The 17,707-nt window shown below is 36.4% G+C and overlaps 1 pseudogene; it reads right to left on the bottom strand.

Moving 5' to 3' along the window:
• Window positions 1-14,724: 14,724 nt before the first annotated feature.
• LOC143409512 (serine/threonine-protein phosphatase 2A 56 kDa regulatory subunit epsilon isoform pseudogene) lies at window positions 14,725-16,229 on the bottom strand (annotated as a pseudogene).
• Between the last annotated feature and the right edge of the window lie 1,478 nt (window positions 16,230-17,707).

Raw genomic sequence — 17,707 nt, 5'->3', positions numbered from 1 at the left:
TTACCAAATTGAGGAATATGAGTTATATCTATTTGTCATATTTGATTTGGTTTTAATCCACGGGGATTTACCGCTGATGGTAAAGATGGAGTGTGAATAACACCTAGGGCATTGGCTTACAATTTGACGAGCTTGTTTTCTAGTAATATTAATTTTTTTACGTAAGCTTAAAGCATTTTGATGATGTAAGGGATGGGAAGTTAGTGCACAGTCATATGAAGACATCTGTTGACAAAAAGCTACTAATTTATCAATTTTGTCATTACCTGAAACTAAGGGTCCTGGAAGATTAGTATGAGCCCGTATGTGTCCTATGAAACATGGGTATTTTTGCATTAGCACTGTCTTCTGTAAATTATGAAATAATTCAAATAACTCTTGTGATGAAGTATACCCAATAACTGAAGTTTCAATATTTTTAGTAACTCCAACTGCATATAAGCTGTCAGAATAAATATTAATAGGCTCATTAGAAAAGTAATTTAAGGCACAAATCAGAGCTTGAAGCTCTGCTCTTTGGGCAGAAGTATAAGAAGTTTGTATTACCTCTGTGTGAACACGACTATAAAAACCTGCTTTACCTGAGCTTGATCCATCAGTGAACACCGATAAAGCTTCATCTATAGGATGTGCACGTACAATTTTTGGAAAAATAAGTGATGTTAATGATGCAAATTGTACAATTTTATCATGAGGATAATGACTATCTTATCTGTCCAGGAAAATCAGCAAAGGCTATCTGCCATGAGCTAGAAGTTTGAAAAAGCCAATTAGTCTGTTGAACAGAAAATGGAATAATTATGATATCAGGCTCAGATCCAATTAATTGTAATATCCTAGTTCTACCTTTAAGTTCTAATTGAGCTATAGAATCATGAAAAGGAATTAATGTTTTTTGAGGGGAGTGGGATAATTAAATCCACTCAATAACTCCTAATCTTTGTCATATGGCTCCTGTTGGGGTATGTTCAGTTGGAAATATTAATAAATACACTATTTCTTTAGGATCAACTCTAGTAAGTGTGTATTTTTAATTTTAATTTCAACCCTTTTTAAAGCCTCTAAGGTTAGCTGACATGGAGAGGTTGGAGAAGGATTTCCTTGTAATATCTGAAATAAAGGACTTAACTCATAAGTAGTTAGTTTTAAGGATGGCTTCAGCCAATTAATATCTCTTAAAAGCCTTGAAAATCATTAGGAGTTTGTACGTTTGTGTGTTTATTTCGATCTCTGCTAGCTAACTTTTATGCCAAGAACCTCATTAATGAAACCCTTGCGCTGGCCGCATGGTGGAATTGGTGCCCAACGTGGGTGGGCTCAAACCCACGACCCTGAGATGAAGAGTAGTTTGTGTTTGAACTTGCTAAAACATGCTGTGGATTGTTAAATGTGAAATATGCGCAGGGATAATGTCTCCAGCTCATCTCAGTAGATGTTGCTTGGAAATCCTGTCTATGAGGTAAAGCATTTGGAAAACCTCCATGAATATTGGGGTGGTATATAAAGGTATATTAATCATATGCTAGATGAATGTTGGTTAGCATGATGAATGTTGGTTAGCATGGAAGAATATGTTGGGAATGTGTCCTGAAATCATAGTATTAACATGACAGCTCATTCTGGACTTTTTTATGTAGTCAAACTATTTGCTGGATTCTGGGGCATTGTTTTCAACAAGAATTTATCTTGGTTTCTTTTTTGCTTCTTCTTTATTGATTTTAGTGCATGCATGGCTCTCATTGTGTCTTATATCTACCTTCATCAAATGAATTACTGAGTTCTTTGATTCACATAATGGGCCACATGGGGGAAATTGCTAAAGATGATTTAGGCCTAAGAGACCAAACTGTGAGTTCAGCCCTGAATGCTATTTGTAGTAGTTATCACAATGGGGACATTGGCCTATTAGGAATTAGAAAACTCTCATGTTTCTTTTAAAATCCATCACATTTCTATTCTGAAATATTAGTCACAGCCTTTCAGAAAACTTCTTGCCATGCTAATTTGCCTTTTGTTTACATTTCTTAGCTTTTATAGAAATATATTCTAAGAGTTGCATTTGGCAGACTTGTTAAAAATTCTTAACATTTGTATAATTTATTTTTTAGAGGGAGAGGATTGTCTCTTAGCATAGGGATATCCGTATGTAAAGCCCTATTTTATAGTCCATTGAAAAGCACTTGTTTTGGAAAAGGCAGTTTAGAAATAAAACTGCTTAAAATAAGCTGCCAGTTCCATAACAAGTATTTTCCAATGAACTAAAAAATGAAATTTTGCATATCAAGATATACCAAACTGCTCTTGCCTCTGTTTTATCTGTCTATGCTTTGTTAAGTAATTCTTGTAAAGTGCCATACACTTTTTAAGTAAAGGAGCAGCATGGTAGAGTGAGTTATCTGGTGTTATTAAAATGTTAAGCTGAAGTTTTAAATTACTATGCCTTACAGTGGAACTGCTCTGAGTGTGTATTTCTTTAGAGTGCTGAAAGTGGGGACAGAATTTTCTGTAATTCAAATATTTATTGTTCTTGGTATATTTTCTCATTAGACCTAGAATAAAATATTTTGCTAGGTGACCTCCCTTTTTTTTAAGTTTCTAATTTAATAATAAAGTGCAGTACATAAGGAAGCAAGTGTCTTTGGGATCTCCATGTTTTTCTGGAGAACTCATAGCACAATAGGATACTGAGTTCCACCTGCCCAAGAGTTAGCACAGCACCATAACCCTTCTTTCTGTGATTCCTGGTTTTGTTCCCTTTTATGGCACCATACGATCTCCTTATTATACAGGTTTGAAACAACATCATAGCTGTTTGAAGTGAAGGCTGTTGACTTTGAGTCAGAATGAGGGAATGAGTAATTTCAAAAAGTAACTCCAACGAAGGAACATGTGTTACTATGTTATATAAGCAATAAGGCTCTTTCAGGTTTCTCTGATTTTGTGTGTGTGTGTTTCACTGATTTTTTTCTTTTTGGCTAGGTTTTTAAAGTTTGGGTTTTGATTTTATTTATGGCAAAGTTGGATGATAATCTGAGCCAAACAAATTTATAGTAATTTAGTTTTTCTAAAGAGAGAAGAAAAACATTTTTATCATGACTATGCTTTTTTTTTTTTTAAAAAAAAAAAAAATATATATATATATATATATCTTTTTAGTTGTAGTTGGACATTTTTTTATTTATTTTTATGTGGTACTGAGGATTGAACCCAGTGCCTTGCACATGCTAGACTAGTGCTTTACAGCTAAGCTACAACCCCGGCCCCCGTGACTATGCTCTTAATTCAACTTCCTTGTTGCTGCTGAGTAAATTGAAATTTAACAAACTCTAGAGTTTTCAAGCAGACTTTATAAACTTTATATATCCAGGGAGTAGAGAAAATAAAGCTAAAGTCTACCATAAAGTAGGCTTTTGAACTTTTGGGAGTCATGGATGCCTTTGAAAATCTGATGAAAAACTGTTGACCCTTTCCTAATTAAATGGCATGTAAGCCTGTGTACACCAAGCTTTGCATATTTTCAGATTATTCGTGTACCTTTGTTGCTCCTTTCTCATTGTTAGAATACCTGGCTTTGGCCTGGAGTGATGGTGCATACCTGTAATCCCAGTGTTTTGGGAGACTGAGGCAGGAGGATCACAAGTTCAAGCCAACTTGGTCAACTTAGTGAGACCCTGTCTAAAAAAAGGCTGGGGATGCAGTTCAGTGGTTTGTACCCCTGGGTACCACAAACAAAAATAAAAACAGACAGTACCATGATCCATCAATCCCAGTACCACGAATGAATGAACAAACACAAACCAGAAGCAAAAACTTGCCTTTAGATATAAAAAATATATAAATGTGTGTATGTGTATATATGAATATGTATTAAACAGAATTTTCAAATGTATATATCTTCAACTATTTGCTTGGCATTATGTGTGTGCATGTGTATCTCAATTGATGTTTTTTATGCCATGTAAGTTAGGTATTAACCCAATTTTAAATAGAAGAAATAGGCCTAGAAAGGTTAAGTATTTTTTCAACATCATAGCAGCTATGAAGTTGTTAACTAATTGATATTTCTTACAAATTTAAGAGATTTTGTGAATTGGAAGTATAAATACGTTTGTAATGGAAAAAAATTTGTTCATTATTCAAAAGTTATTTGAACATTTTTGGAATATCTTTAGATCTTGAATTTTTAAAGCATTTATTTTATTGCTAAATTTGTAGTTTTGTTACATACATTTTGACATCTTAGCTTTTGCATCGTTGTTTTGGCTTGCTAAAAATAGGCAAGAGTTTTTCACTTGATGTAAGTGTGAAAAACAAAGAAGGATTTTAATAAACAGTGCCAATATAAGAAGTGCTCTGATTTTCAAGTTAATATTGTAAATGTTTGTCAAAAAGTACTGTCACTGTTAATACTTTTTCATTTCAGAAGAATTTAAGAAATATCAGATGATGTTGAATGAATGGATTTGAACAGTTCATGAAACTTCTGTGTTGCACAAGTAAGAATTATTTGAGACAGAAGTATCTCATATTTTTAGAAATGGAACAGAATTCAGATGAGCGTTTTATCATTATTGGTAACACATGCATTGAATTTTTAACAAAATTTCAGTACAGAAGAAAATTCAGCATAGGGTATCTCATTTTATTGGTGTAAAACAGGTTGTTTTTGAAGTGCTAGAAGTGGTGTTGTATAGTGTTTTATCCATGTGGTGTTCCTAAAAGGAGTATATTGCATAGAGGGTCTTACCTGGTACCAGGCCCACTGGCATAATAAAAAAAATTTTAATTAAGCTGATTTAATCAATAAAAGACTATTAAGTGGAAAATCATTGAAAAATAATATGTGCATATCCTAGATATTTTTTAACCTAAGACATATAAATGTACAACTGTATATCAATCTTATTCTAAAACTAAGCACGATCAAGTGATTGGAGACATACATGTTCTTTCTTGCACAATCCAAAGCATAATTTTGCATGAACTATAATTTTCCAGTTTTTGAAAAAATATAGCAAAAACTGAGACACTTGAAAAGAAACCTCAGTGCATTGTCATCTTTGAATTATATACTTTCTTTATCATTCCTCCTACACCTACTTTGATACACAAATTATTTTTGTGAAGTTCAAGTCACTCTAAAGCAATCAGCTTAGTTTTCATAGAAACAACTCTTTTTCCACTCACATTTTATTGGATTACATATATTCACTTAAATTATGTAATTTTAATAACAAGTACAGTTGTCATAAATAGATGTGGGAGCAAATCCAGCATATGTGTGGGTGTATGTATGTGTGTGTATGTGTGTGTGTTGGTAAAATACAGCTCACCTGGCAGAGCAATATATGTGCAAGTATATTACAGGGTACACTTTTCTGAGGTCATGGGAAGAGTTGGTTAATTAGGGAAATGGATTAAGGGGAGGTTGGCAAAGGGTGCTTTTGCTGTGTGTATTTCTGTATTACATAGGTAAACACTGAAATGAAATTCCCATTAGATTTTTCCAAACCAGTCATTTAAGATAACCTATCAGTTAAACAAATGTTGGTGAAGTATCTGCTAAGTATCAAGTCTTGGTGCTACAAAAAATGAATAGGGAACAGAGCATAATAAATATATACTTGATTGAGTTTGGATCTTAGCTGTGGCATTTCAGTGACATGTAACCTTGCCCAAATTGGTTAACCTCCTTGACCATTTTTTCTTGTGTATAAAAGAATGATAATGCTATTATTCCTTACATAAGAACTTGTGGAACATAATTATGAGATAACTGGTTTATGTAAAAGTGAGACATAGACCTCACCAAAAACCTGGTTGAGATTAGAATTTGAGCCAGAAATGAGTGGGACTAAGAATAGGAACACTGACCTAAGGGAACAAGCACTTAATAACCATTTTTAAAATTGAGGGTAATATACAGTCCAAATTAAAATGTTCAAGAGTGAGTGACAAATTTAGTTCTCGGGGCATGGCAGTGGGAGTGTGATGGTGTTGGTGGCGGTGGTACCTACTGTTAGACTGCTTACAGTGTCTTTGATCCAGAAGGAGCTGTCCTTGGTGCATACTGATTCAAGCCTATAGCTCCTATTTTCTAGCTTATCTGCAAAGAGACTTGGTAGGGACTAGATTATTATCATTATAGATAGAGTCAACTAAAGTTAGGAGAGTCTTCCTATAAGCAATTGGACAGCAAGCCTAGAATCTGGGACTTGTCATTTGGGGCTCATGTCAAGGCTTGGTAAGCATGAATGTGCTTAGGATAGCTTACCATGTTTAGGACAGTAAGATTAATGCCAGACTATAAACACTGATTAGGTGCCAAGTAAACTTGACAGTCTTGGTTAGGATTGTTTTAGGACCAAATTGGACTAAACTTCTTCAAGTTTTGTAAGATTTGTAAGGTTTGTAAGATCTGTACCTAGACTAAGCTAGATCAGGTTAGAATTGATAGCCATTTTACTGTTTTTTTTTTTTTTTACATGACTTGCCTTTTTCCTTCCCTGCTTCTAAGCTGTTGAGTTTGCATGTTTTCTTCCACTGCCAGTATTGATCCTGATGAATTCCAGTATTTAATCAATAGTTTATTAAACATTTATGGGTCATCTTTTATATGCTAGGCAGTGTTTTAGCCACTGACAAATGCAGAGTCAAGCAGGGTTGACAAGAAGATTACTGTCTTGAAAGCCAGTGGAAGAGAAGTCAGGGCAAGACAAATAATAAATCCACAGATAGATTTACATGGCCATTCTCTGGGGAGAAGTCATTTGAGCAGAGCTGAATGAAATAAAGTAGGGAGTGAGGCAAAGATCAAGGCAGAGAACATTCCACCCAGAAGTACAAAAGACCTGAGAATGAGTTTGGCATATAAGAGTCAGGAGGAAAAGAAGCATTATTATTTAAGGAGAGTAGATTATGGAGAGAGTAGAAAAATATGAAACTGAAAATCAGATCAGAAAAAGTAGGAATTGTAAACTATGGTAATGAGGTTGGATTTGTTCTGTTTGTTGGGCTTTAGAAGGGGTTTATGCTTTATACAGATTGCTTCTGTGTTCAACTGCTGTGTGGAGGAAGGACTTTAGGAGGTAATAATAAAATTTGGGAGTTCATTTAAATATCTGTTGGAGTTGCTGAAGTTAGAGAATGTGTGGGTTGGGTATAAGTTTTGGGTATGAGATTGTGAACAGTGGTCAGATTTGGGATATATTTGGAGGTAAAGCCAATGAAATTTACTCATGGATTCCCCCCTCCCCTCAGTACTAAGGATTGAACCCAGGGGTGTTCTACTACTGAGCTATACACCCAGCCCTTTTAATTTTTTATTTTGAGACAGGAGCTTTCTAAAGAGTTTCCCAGGATAGTCTAGAACTTTTGGTCTTTATTTACTCAGAAATATTCGAGTGGGGATGGTGAATTATAGGGTTTTACTCGTCTTCAATGACCTTGAAAAAAAAAAACCTATTTAGATGTGATGGTGAAAATGAAAGCTGGATTGGAGTGTGCTGAGAAGTAGACTTAAGAGAGCACAGAGAACCCCTTCAAAACACTGCGATGAAGGTGGATAGCAGTGTGCTGGCTGAAAGGGTCAGTGGGTTTGGGGGAGGGATTTTTTTAATATGGCAATATGTTAAAACACATTTATATATTAGCTAGAATGACCCATTAGAAAAGCAAATGATGATGAGAGAAAAGGTGTAATTGGGAAGTCCTTTAAAAAGTGAGAAAGGTTGAGATCTAAAATAAATAGAGGGTTTTGTCTTGGGTAGGAGCTAGAAGATGTGCCACATCATTAACCAGAGGAGAGACAGACTGCTTACAGGTGCAGTCAGGTTAGTGGCTTGACTAGTGGAAAGGTTAGGTACCTCCAGTTTGCATCTCTTTATAAAGACTGTGACAAGTCATCAGCCAGAAGGAAGATGAAGAAAAGGGAGACTAAAGATATTTAATCATAGTCTTGGAAGGGATGCAGGTCAATGAAGGTGGGTTCTTCTATGAGTGAAGTGTAGGAGAATTATCAAGCCATATTGGGAGCTCACCTGAGATTTGTTAGTCATAAAGATCAGCAAGAGTGGTTATGTGATGTTCTTAAGCCATATTTAGGCACTTATATACAGTGTTACAGAGGTTATGAATGTATTAGTTAGCTGTTGTCATAAAAATGCTGTGAAACAAACTGTGCCAAGCTCCATGGCTTAATAAAAAAAATCTATTGATTCTTAGGAATTTACACATTGGTTGAAGATTGGCTAAGACTAAGTAAGCTTGGATGGATGATTAGCTATAATCCACATTTTCTTCCTCTTACTCTTTCTGGTATAACAAAGTCTAGAACAAAACTGCCTGAGTGGTATTTGAGGAAGAGGAAGAGATGGTTGGAATTAAAAAACTGAGGTGGTCTCTCTGGTTGGATGTTTGTTATCAAAAATTGTTAAATTGTGGTAGAGAAGAGAACAGTGATTTAGGTTTGAAAAAGTGATCAGTAAATGAATGGGACCTGACTGAGATATTGCAAGATAATTCCAGTAACGAGGGTGAGGACTTCAGAGAAGGTGGGTTTTTGGAAAAAAGAAGCATCAATGGGGAACAACATTTCTGGCATTGAAGAAGCATTTTTTTTCCTTAGGTGTGGTTGGTGATCAGTGGTCCAAGAAATAAATTTAGTAGATTATTAAAAACACTTCAAAAGATTACGAATAAGAAGTTCTACTCAGATTCCAGAATCTAGGTACATAAGTGATAGAATTTCTAATCAGAGCATCATTTTGGTGAGCACAGAATCACAGGGAGGGCATTTTAGTTCAAAGGGATAAGAAAGGGCCCTTCTGAACTATTGTCCCATCATAGAACCTGTGTTTTATTTGATGTGTACCATGAAATCCAGTATCTCGCCATCTTCCATAACAATTGCTCTTCAGATAATTCACTTCTGAATTTTTTGCAATATAGTAGTTGAATTGAGGATGTAATAAACTCTGCCAGCCATAGTTGCTCAACAGTAGTGATTCCCAGCTAGAGAGCAGAGTCCCTAGTATTTTGGATTTTTATGCATCTCCTTTTGGAGATTGAATAATGCAGACCATTTTAAACCTTATATTAAAAATAATTTCTTCTGATAGAAACTGTAACCATACACTTGATTGTGTTTTAAGTTTAGTTACAGTCACATTCCAGATCTGCTCCACATTGCCCTTCAGTCATCTTGATTGGATGATCATTCTTCATTCCCAGCCACTCATTTAGAAGTTGCCCAAATACTAAAGGAGTTAACGAATTTCAGTACAAGGCTCATCTTCAAGGAGAACAAAAACATCTACTGAGCAGTTTCGAAAGTATTTTCAGTGGCCTCCTGGGATAAAATTATTTAAATTAATGTATAAAGCTGCATGTTTAGGTTAAATTGAACAACTCAGAAAATAATAATAAGCCCTTGGAATGATTCTATGCTGGAAAGCTTCATGGGCCAGTGGACTCTAGCTAATTATCATATTAGAATTCAGAGCTCAACTCTTAAACTTACCATTGACTACAAGAATGGCCTTGAGTAAGACATTAACCTTTCTGTCTATTTCCCAGCAATTAAATGAGACTAATAATGCTTTGCTGCGTCATAGAAATGCTATAAAATGTACCAGTTAAAACTTGCAAAAATTTTTAAATTCCCAGTGAATATTAAGTAAAAATAAGAAATGTGCAGCAATAAAAGACTTGAGGCCATGAAGGAGAAGAAGAAGTCATTAAGATTGTTTGAGACCACTGGGTAGAAAATGGCTCATCTGACCTTTCCCTTACTCTTTTATGTTCTGAATCAGTACATATAAAAATGTTCTCAATTTCATAAGGTTCTCTTTACTCACTTAGTCTTGTGTGTGTGTGAGTTAGTGTGGAGACAACACTGTGGGGTGATTGTAGTACCATGTGCTATCTTTGAGTTACTACACCCCATTCCATTGGTTTGATGGATAGTGCCTGAGAAGGAAAGTGATTTTTTCCCCAGCAGTCTATGGAGGGCTTATTGCTTTTCCATTTGTGTTCTGTTTCCCTTCTGAGATAGAGTAAGTCCTTTGTGAGCAAAAGGGTTTGGCAGATGGTGCGCTTGCAAAGTAAAGGTTAAAACAAAAATATACATAAAAATTGTTTGAGTCAAACTTTCAGGATTAGTGTGATTTATGGTATATCAATGGAAAATCCTATCACTGGAGTGCATTATCTACTACTCTAATACCCAGAAATCTTTTAACCTGGTATTTATCACTTCATCAGGATACTAATAAGTCTCTTATTATCCAGAGGCATAAAATTTTTAATTATTTACAATTAAGTTGGGATGTTGTGTCATGTTTTAAGTCTGAATTTGGTAATCATGATTTTGATCAAAATATTTGACCATCTAGAACATCTGTTTTCCAAATATTCCAATTCAGTTATGTTTTACTCCATAAGTTAAGAGTATAAAACAAATGAAAAACTTATAATTTAGTATGAAAAGGCACTGGAGTCAGCTAGTTTGAGAAAACCTTAGAAACCTTATTATTAGGACATTTCATAAAACTAGATGAGTATTTAAAGTTCTTGTTTGGACAAAGGTAGGTACTTCAGAAGCATTAGTAAGTAAGTTACTTTTTATGGCTTTATATCTGTGTTCTGTTTCCCTTCTGAGATAGAGTAAGTCCTTTGTGAGCAAAAGGGTTTGGCATATAAGATATATAATCTTTGAAGATGTCCACAGTATTGAATCATTTTGAAATTTATGTTTCAAGTAACTTTGTGTGGTATGTGAAAAGCATTTATCTTGATGAATCAAAAATGACTTCATCCTGATTATGACTTAGAATGTTATAATAGCATTGTAGTAATTTGAGCAGTAATGAGAAAATACAAGTAAATGTTCTTATTAGGTGGACATTTTTTTCTTTTTTTAGTTGTTGACAGACCTTTATTTGCTTATATGTGGTGCTGAGAATCAAACCCCAGTGCCTCACACATGCTAGGCAAGCACTCTACCACTGAGCCACAACCCCAGCCCCCGGATTTCTTTCCCTTGATCTTTGATACTTGCTTTATGTTGTTTAGGTGTGGAGCTAGCACATTTGGATCAGGCTGGTTGCCACTGTTCAGGCAGGGTATGTCTCCAATTCAGTCTAGGTGATAAAGAGTCTAGAGTTAAATTACCTATGGTTCTGGCATGTTTGGCCTGAGGTTAGCCAAAAGCTTAAACTCTAGGAATTTTGACATACAATTTTTGAAAATATGATTACCTTTTGAACTTGGATATCCTAATTTCATTGTTAGGTTAGTAAATTTACTGTGCTTTTGATAATCTGGTTTAAGTGTACTCGTGCCTTTCCTTAGAATATACAATTTACTAATACTTTATTTCTTGTGAAAATAGCATGTATCTATGTCACTAACATGTATTCACAAAGTTAGCAAACCCTGTTTTAAGTTAAGTTTATGAATACTAGTGTAGAAATTGGGTCAAGAAGTTAATTTCATTTTATTTTTGTTTACTTATTATTTTTGGTTATTATTTTCCATTGTAAAACTCTATTTATGAGTGCCAACCTTTGATGGTTCATATCTTAGTGGGGTGTGTGTGTGTGTGTGTGTGTGTGTGTGTGTGTTGCTAGGTTTTGATCCAAGGGCCTCCTTTCTGCTAGGCAAGGGCTATACCGTTGAGCTGCAACCACAACCCCTTAGCATGGGTTTTGAGTACTTTAGGTATAATTCACATATCATAAATCAAAACTGACATTTTTTTTAGATAAAGGCATATACTCAGAGTGATGCAAATCAGTTTTGAAAGATTATGGAAAAGGTGCAATCATAGAGGAAAAGGCAAGAAGGAGAGAGAAAAAGAGGAAAGAACAGGAAAAAAAAAAGAGGAAGTAGTAGTATGTGATGTAGTAATATGGTGCCCCGGGGAGATGTTTGGATTACTTCCCCTAGCCTAGGGCATGCCTGCCACAAAAAGAAAGAAATGAAGACAAATTATTTTGACAATTGTATTTGGCATGTAATTTGTCAGTTACCATCCACAGTTGTTATAAAGATACCCATGCACCACCTTTGAAAAGCAAGAGATATCTTCTTGTATTAAGAGTCTCATGTCTTAACCTCTGTTTTTTGAGTTAACTGATAATTTTGGTCTCTTAAACTTGCTTTCTTTTATTTTATTTTTATTTATTTATTTTTGGTGCAGGATTTGAACCCACTGAGCCACATCCCCAACCTTTTTTTTAATTTTGAGAAAGGAACTCACTAAATTGCTTAAGTTCTCAATAAGTTGCTGAGGCTGGCTTTGACCTCGCAATCTTCCTGCCTCAGCCTCTCAAGCTGCTGGGGTTATAGGCATGCACTACCATGCCTGGCTATATTTTAATTTTTAAAAAAATTTTGAGGCCTACTGAAGGTACTTTTTGGTCCTTATTTTTTTCTTTTTTCTTTTGATGCCTCAGCTTACCACCAAAATTTAAATCGTTTAAATTCTGTTTTTGGAAGGTAGGTGTGAACTCATGTTAGTCTGTTCTTTAGTTATTCAAGGAATTCTGAGGGGAAGGAAGGAATTCTGAAGGATCCATTGGAGATACAGAAGGAGATTTTGATCATTAGGAGTAAAACAACATTTGTTGAGAGACTTGAAGTCATTTTTTAGAAATTTGTAGTGGGGCTGGGGATGTGGCTCAAGCAGTATCGCGCTCACCTGGCATATGTGCAGCCCGGGTTCAATCCTCAGCACCACATACAAAGATGTTGTGTCCGCTGAGAACTAAAATAAACATTTTTTAAAAATTTTCTCTCTCTCTCTCTTTAAAAACAGAAATTTGTAGTGATTTTAAAGAGAAGGGGCCAAAGGAGAGGAGATTGAAGTATTGGATTCTTATAAACGATAATAGAAATAGTACATATTATTCACTTGGGAAGAAGGGCCTGCATGCCTTGTGTTTCAGTCACTTTGCCAAGCACTGACATCATTTAGTTTTTATAACATCCTGGAAAAGAAGTGTTTCTACAGATGAGAAGATTATAGCTCAGAGGGGCTGAGTGATTTTCTAGAATCACACAGCTAGGGTGAAACTATCCAGATCCAAGCCTAGACTTCCTTATTAAAACCTATGGTGTGGTTTTCATTCTGCATTCTTTTCATATTAACTATTCTGCCCCAAGATTTTATAGGAACTCAGTGACATATTGGGATTAATGTCTACAGCTCCTACCTCTCCCAGCGTCATTTCCTCTGTGCCTGTGGAATACAGACATTGGGATACAAAGACCACTTTGAAGGGCAGGAATGTTGGAATGAGGGAAACTGTATATACCTCAATAAATGGAAGCACTCACTTGTTAGAATTTGAGCTCTTAGATGGCTGGTATATTTTTATGTTTTGTTCACTGCCATATCTCTGGAACCTAGACTAGAAATTTGTACATGTTAGGTGCCTGGTGAATAAATAGTGAGTGGATCAGTGCTCATTAGGATAGACAGAGCCTGTGATGAGTGAAAGCTGAACTACATAAAGGTCCTGGCTGGAATGAGACAAAAGGAGAGTCTGAGAGCAAGTTCACCATATGTCCTGAACAAGGAACAAGGGACAGGAGTTTGGGGTCTGAGAGAACTGGTCAGTGCACAGCAAGGTAGAGCGGGGAACTGACGCCTAATAGGACAAGGTCCCTAGTTAGAGGTAAGGAAAGGCAGGTGGGCGGGAACTGGGACTGGGGAGCAATGTATTCTAGCACCCAAAGTCACATAAGCACTGGCATAAAATCAGCTGTGTTGAGCTGCTTAAGTAGACCTGGATATTGTCTCTGACTAGAGGCAATTGAATCCAAATCTAGTACTACCAGCTATAGAACGGAAGAACTTCAGGGCAGGAACCATGATCAATGAGACCAGTAGGTCACTTTCTTTACTTATGTCCACTGTGTGTTAGAAAAAATTGTGTTTGTTCTTCGTGTGACTTGATTTTCATTAAGTTTTCCTAATATGGTTATATGTTAAAGTTGTATCTCATTTAATTCTATAATATGGTTGTATGTTATAGCAAACATTTTATAAATGTTATTTTTGCAGTTAGTCTTATAGTTTTCATTATTACTGATCATAACATTTCATTATGTGTATTTGCTGCAATTTACTCACTTGTTGCCATGTTGTTGGATCATTAATTGTTTCTATTTAAAGTTCATTGGTAGATAAGCATGTTCTGTTTTTGGAATTATTTTCTCTGGGTGAATTTATAGAAGTGTATTTTCAAGACCAATACTTTAAGCTTTTACGGTTTTTGGATACCTCTTAATGAATGGCTTATTTGATTTCTAGGAGAGTTGACTAGTTTATAGTGATAGTAAACATGTGCTAGGGGCCAAGGCCTACCCTCCCTTGACTTGAAAAGGTATATTATATCTTTTTTTTTTTGGAATTTTAACATAGCAATTTCATCAACAGATCTTTGAAGACTACTTTTTTGTTTTTTTTTCTTTTATAAGAGGGTTAGAACAATGATTATGTTTGCAAAGTTCTGAGAAGTACATCTACTGTCCAAACTTTGGATTGAAGTCCTTATTTTTTTTCCTTTACTTACAGACAGGTATATACAGTGCTGTTGTAATAATGAAACAAATGTGAAATCTACTGTAAAGTTGCACAATACAGAAAACTGTTGCTCCATCTTCTACTACATAAATGTGACTCCACAGGTTAGAAATGTTGCTGTCATATTTTTGTTAAGTTGGAATTATCCCATCATGTATAAGACCTCTCTTTAACTCCAGATCCTCCAATTTTTTCCATAATTCTTCACGCTCTTTTTCTTTCTTTTTCTCACGCTGACGATCTGACTTGTATGTGGCTGTCAGCTCATCAAACATGGTGCTGTTCATTTCCATAAATGCCTTCAACACATTGTACACTAACGCCACAATAGCCGTATTCCAATGTTCTTTTGAAATCCTATAAAGACTGGAAAACATGATGGGAAGGATGACATTAGAGTTTTCTTCTATCAAACTCATGATGTATTCATTATTCCAATAATAGAGTGCCCTTTCTGCCACCTGAAAATGGGGACTAGATACACACTTGGCAATTTGTTTAAACAAAGGTTCTTGAATTTTAACAAATTGTGAAGGTTCAATCACATCCAAAATTTCTTCCAGCTCCCCAAGGAACATGACCTCTTTTTGACTGCATGTTTTAGGCCAAAATTTCATTAATCCCCTAATAACTGGTTCTGTGAGTGAAGGATCTTTCTCCAGAAACTGGACTATACAATATGCCAACTGGGCGTGGAAGAGTGATAAGCTCCTGACAGTGTGTAAAGGGATCAACACTTTCACCAGAAACTGTTTGTGTTCTGCCTTAAGAGGTAAAGCAAAGCCATTGATAATACTTCCTAATATTTTCAGAAGTTAAGCTACACCATTGAAGTGTTCTGTTTCATAAACAAACCTTAGAAAAATATTGTTAATCTGTTTTCGGATAAATGCTCTAAGACCAAGAAACTTGCCATAAATTCTGTGTAGAACTGTTTTTAAGTAGTCTCGTTCCCGAGGGTCTTCACTGTCAAATAGCTCCAAAAGCTGTAATACAAATTTCTGATCTATGTATTTTTTGGCAATGCTGGGTTGAAATTCTTGGCTTTCCAAAAATTGTATGAAAAATTCATATACAAGCTGTAAATGTGGCCATGATGCCTCAAGGGTAGGTCCATCTTCTTCTAGATCAAATTCATTGCTGTCACTAGGAGGGAGAGTTCTGAATATATTGCAAGATACCATTCTAACTACTTCAGGGTAAGTCTGCTCTGTCAAACAGCCTCTGCTTATTGTAATGTAGTCCACCAGTTCATTAAGAGTGGAGCGCTTGTATTCTTTCATTTTAAGATCAGATAGCGTGTCCATGAAGTAAAAAATGACACAGCACTGCTGAAGTTTCTTTAGGAACAGTTCGGGCTGCTCTGAGGTTGGAATGTCTTTTAGCAGCGGCAGAGGTGTTAATTCAATAGGCTTGCCTTGAGACCTAAACTGTGAGGAACTTTGTGACCTCTTCTGTCTGGCTTTTCTGACGGACTTCCGAGAAAATCCGTCTACTTTATCTACTGATGGAGGAGTAGTTGGTGCTGAGGACATATCCCTACTTGAAGCTTCTGCGGAAGAATCCAAAGATGATCTGTGGTTTCGAGGGGCGGGAGAAGGGCGAAGGGGCCGCGGAGGGGGCGAGCGGTGGAACCGGGAGGTGCAGGGGGGAGGGAGGTCCGGGAAGCTGCGGGGAGCCCGGGGTGAAGGCTGTCCTGTGCGGCGTCCCTCCGGTTCCGCGGTGGCGGCACTTCTAGGCCTCAGGGCCGGACCGAACCTCAGCGCTCCAGCGGCAGCGGCAGCGGCGACGGCCTCACGATCCTCCCCCGCGGGCCCTTCCCATCAAATCGGCACCGACCCCGTTGCGGCTCCGCCGGTGGCTCCTCGCTCACATTCCCGGCGGGCGGCGCCTCAGCTCTTAGACCCGGACCCAGCAGCGGCGGCGGCGGCGACATGGGGAGGGGGGGAAGGGAGGGAGGAAGGTATATTATATCTTGACTTGAAAAGATGTATTATTACTGATAAAAAAATTTTTAAATTGTATTAAAAGTCATCTCTCCTGCATTATTCATTTCACAACTGTTCCTTCCATCATTTTTAACCCAAGGTTTCTTTTAAAACTTCAACTTCCTTGACATTGGCTCAAATGGATTATGAAGACAGCACACCTACTTTGAAGAGTTGTGGAAAACCTTAAAAGTTGCTCAGCCATTTACAAGAGCATTCATTATGTGACCCTATAGCATACTACCTTTATCTAAGTCAGGACTTTTTCCCCTTAGACTTGACAGAGCACTCACAATGGAATACTGAGATTTAACTCCCTCCCTCACAAGATGATGTTCAATCCCAGATCATTCACAACACAGTGTCTGTCTGTTTTGATCAAATATTCCTATCATAAAAGATAAAATTATGGGCTGGGGTTGTAGCACTGTGGCAGAGTGTTCTAGTCTCTTCCTTAATCAGTGGTGGCTTTCTTTGTTTATTACCAAAGCATTTTTGAAAAAAATATTTATTTTTTTAGTTGTAGTTGACATAGTACCTTTATTTTATTTATTTATTTTCACGTGGTGTGAGGATCCAACCCAGGGCCTCACACATGCTAGGCAAGTGCTCTACTGCTGAGCCACAACCCCACCCACCAAAAGCATTTTCTGAGTATAAAATATGTAGCCTTTCATTTGTCTTCATGTCTTGAAAATCAACATATCTAAATGAAAATTTTTCCCGTATTTTACCCAATCAGTCATAAACTGCTCTCATTGTTTTTATTTATATTAATTTTCTTACTTTTACATAGTCAGTTACTTCGGCACATTTTGTAAAATTATGATTTTATCTTTTAAAAAAGTTTTTTTTTTCTTTAGTTGTTGATGGACCTTTATTTTATTTATTTTTATGGGTGCTGAGGATCAAACCCAGTACCTCACACATGTTAAGCAAACACTCCACCACTGAGCTACAACCCCAGCCCATGATTTTATCTTTTATGTTTGGGAATATTTGATCAAAACAGAAAGCCACTATGTTGTGAATGATCTGGGGTTGAACATCATCTTGTGACAGAGGGAGTTAAATCTCAGTATTCCATTGTGAGTGCTCTATCAAGTCCAAGGGGGAAAAGTCCTGA

Source organism: Callospermophilus lateralis, chromosome 11 (genome assembly GCF_048772815.1).
Source record: "Callospermophilus lateralis isolate mCalLat2 chromosome 11, mCalLat2.hap1, whole genome shotgun sequence".
Classification (NCBI taxonomy): Eukaryota; Metazoa; Chordata; class Mammalia; order Rodentia; family Sciuridae; genus Callospermophilus; species Callospermophilus lateralis.
Note: the sequence above shows the minus strand (reverse complement) of the source record. Positions and strands in the feature narration are given on the sequence as shown.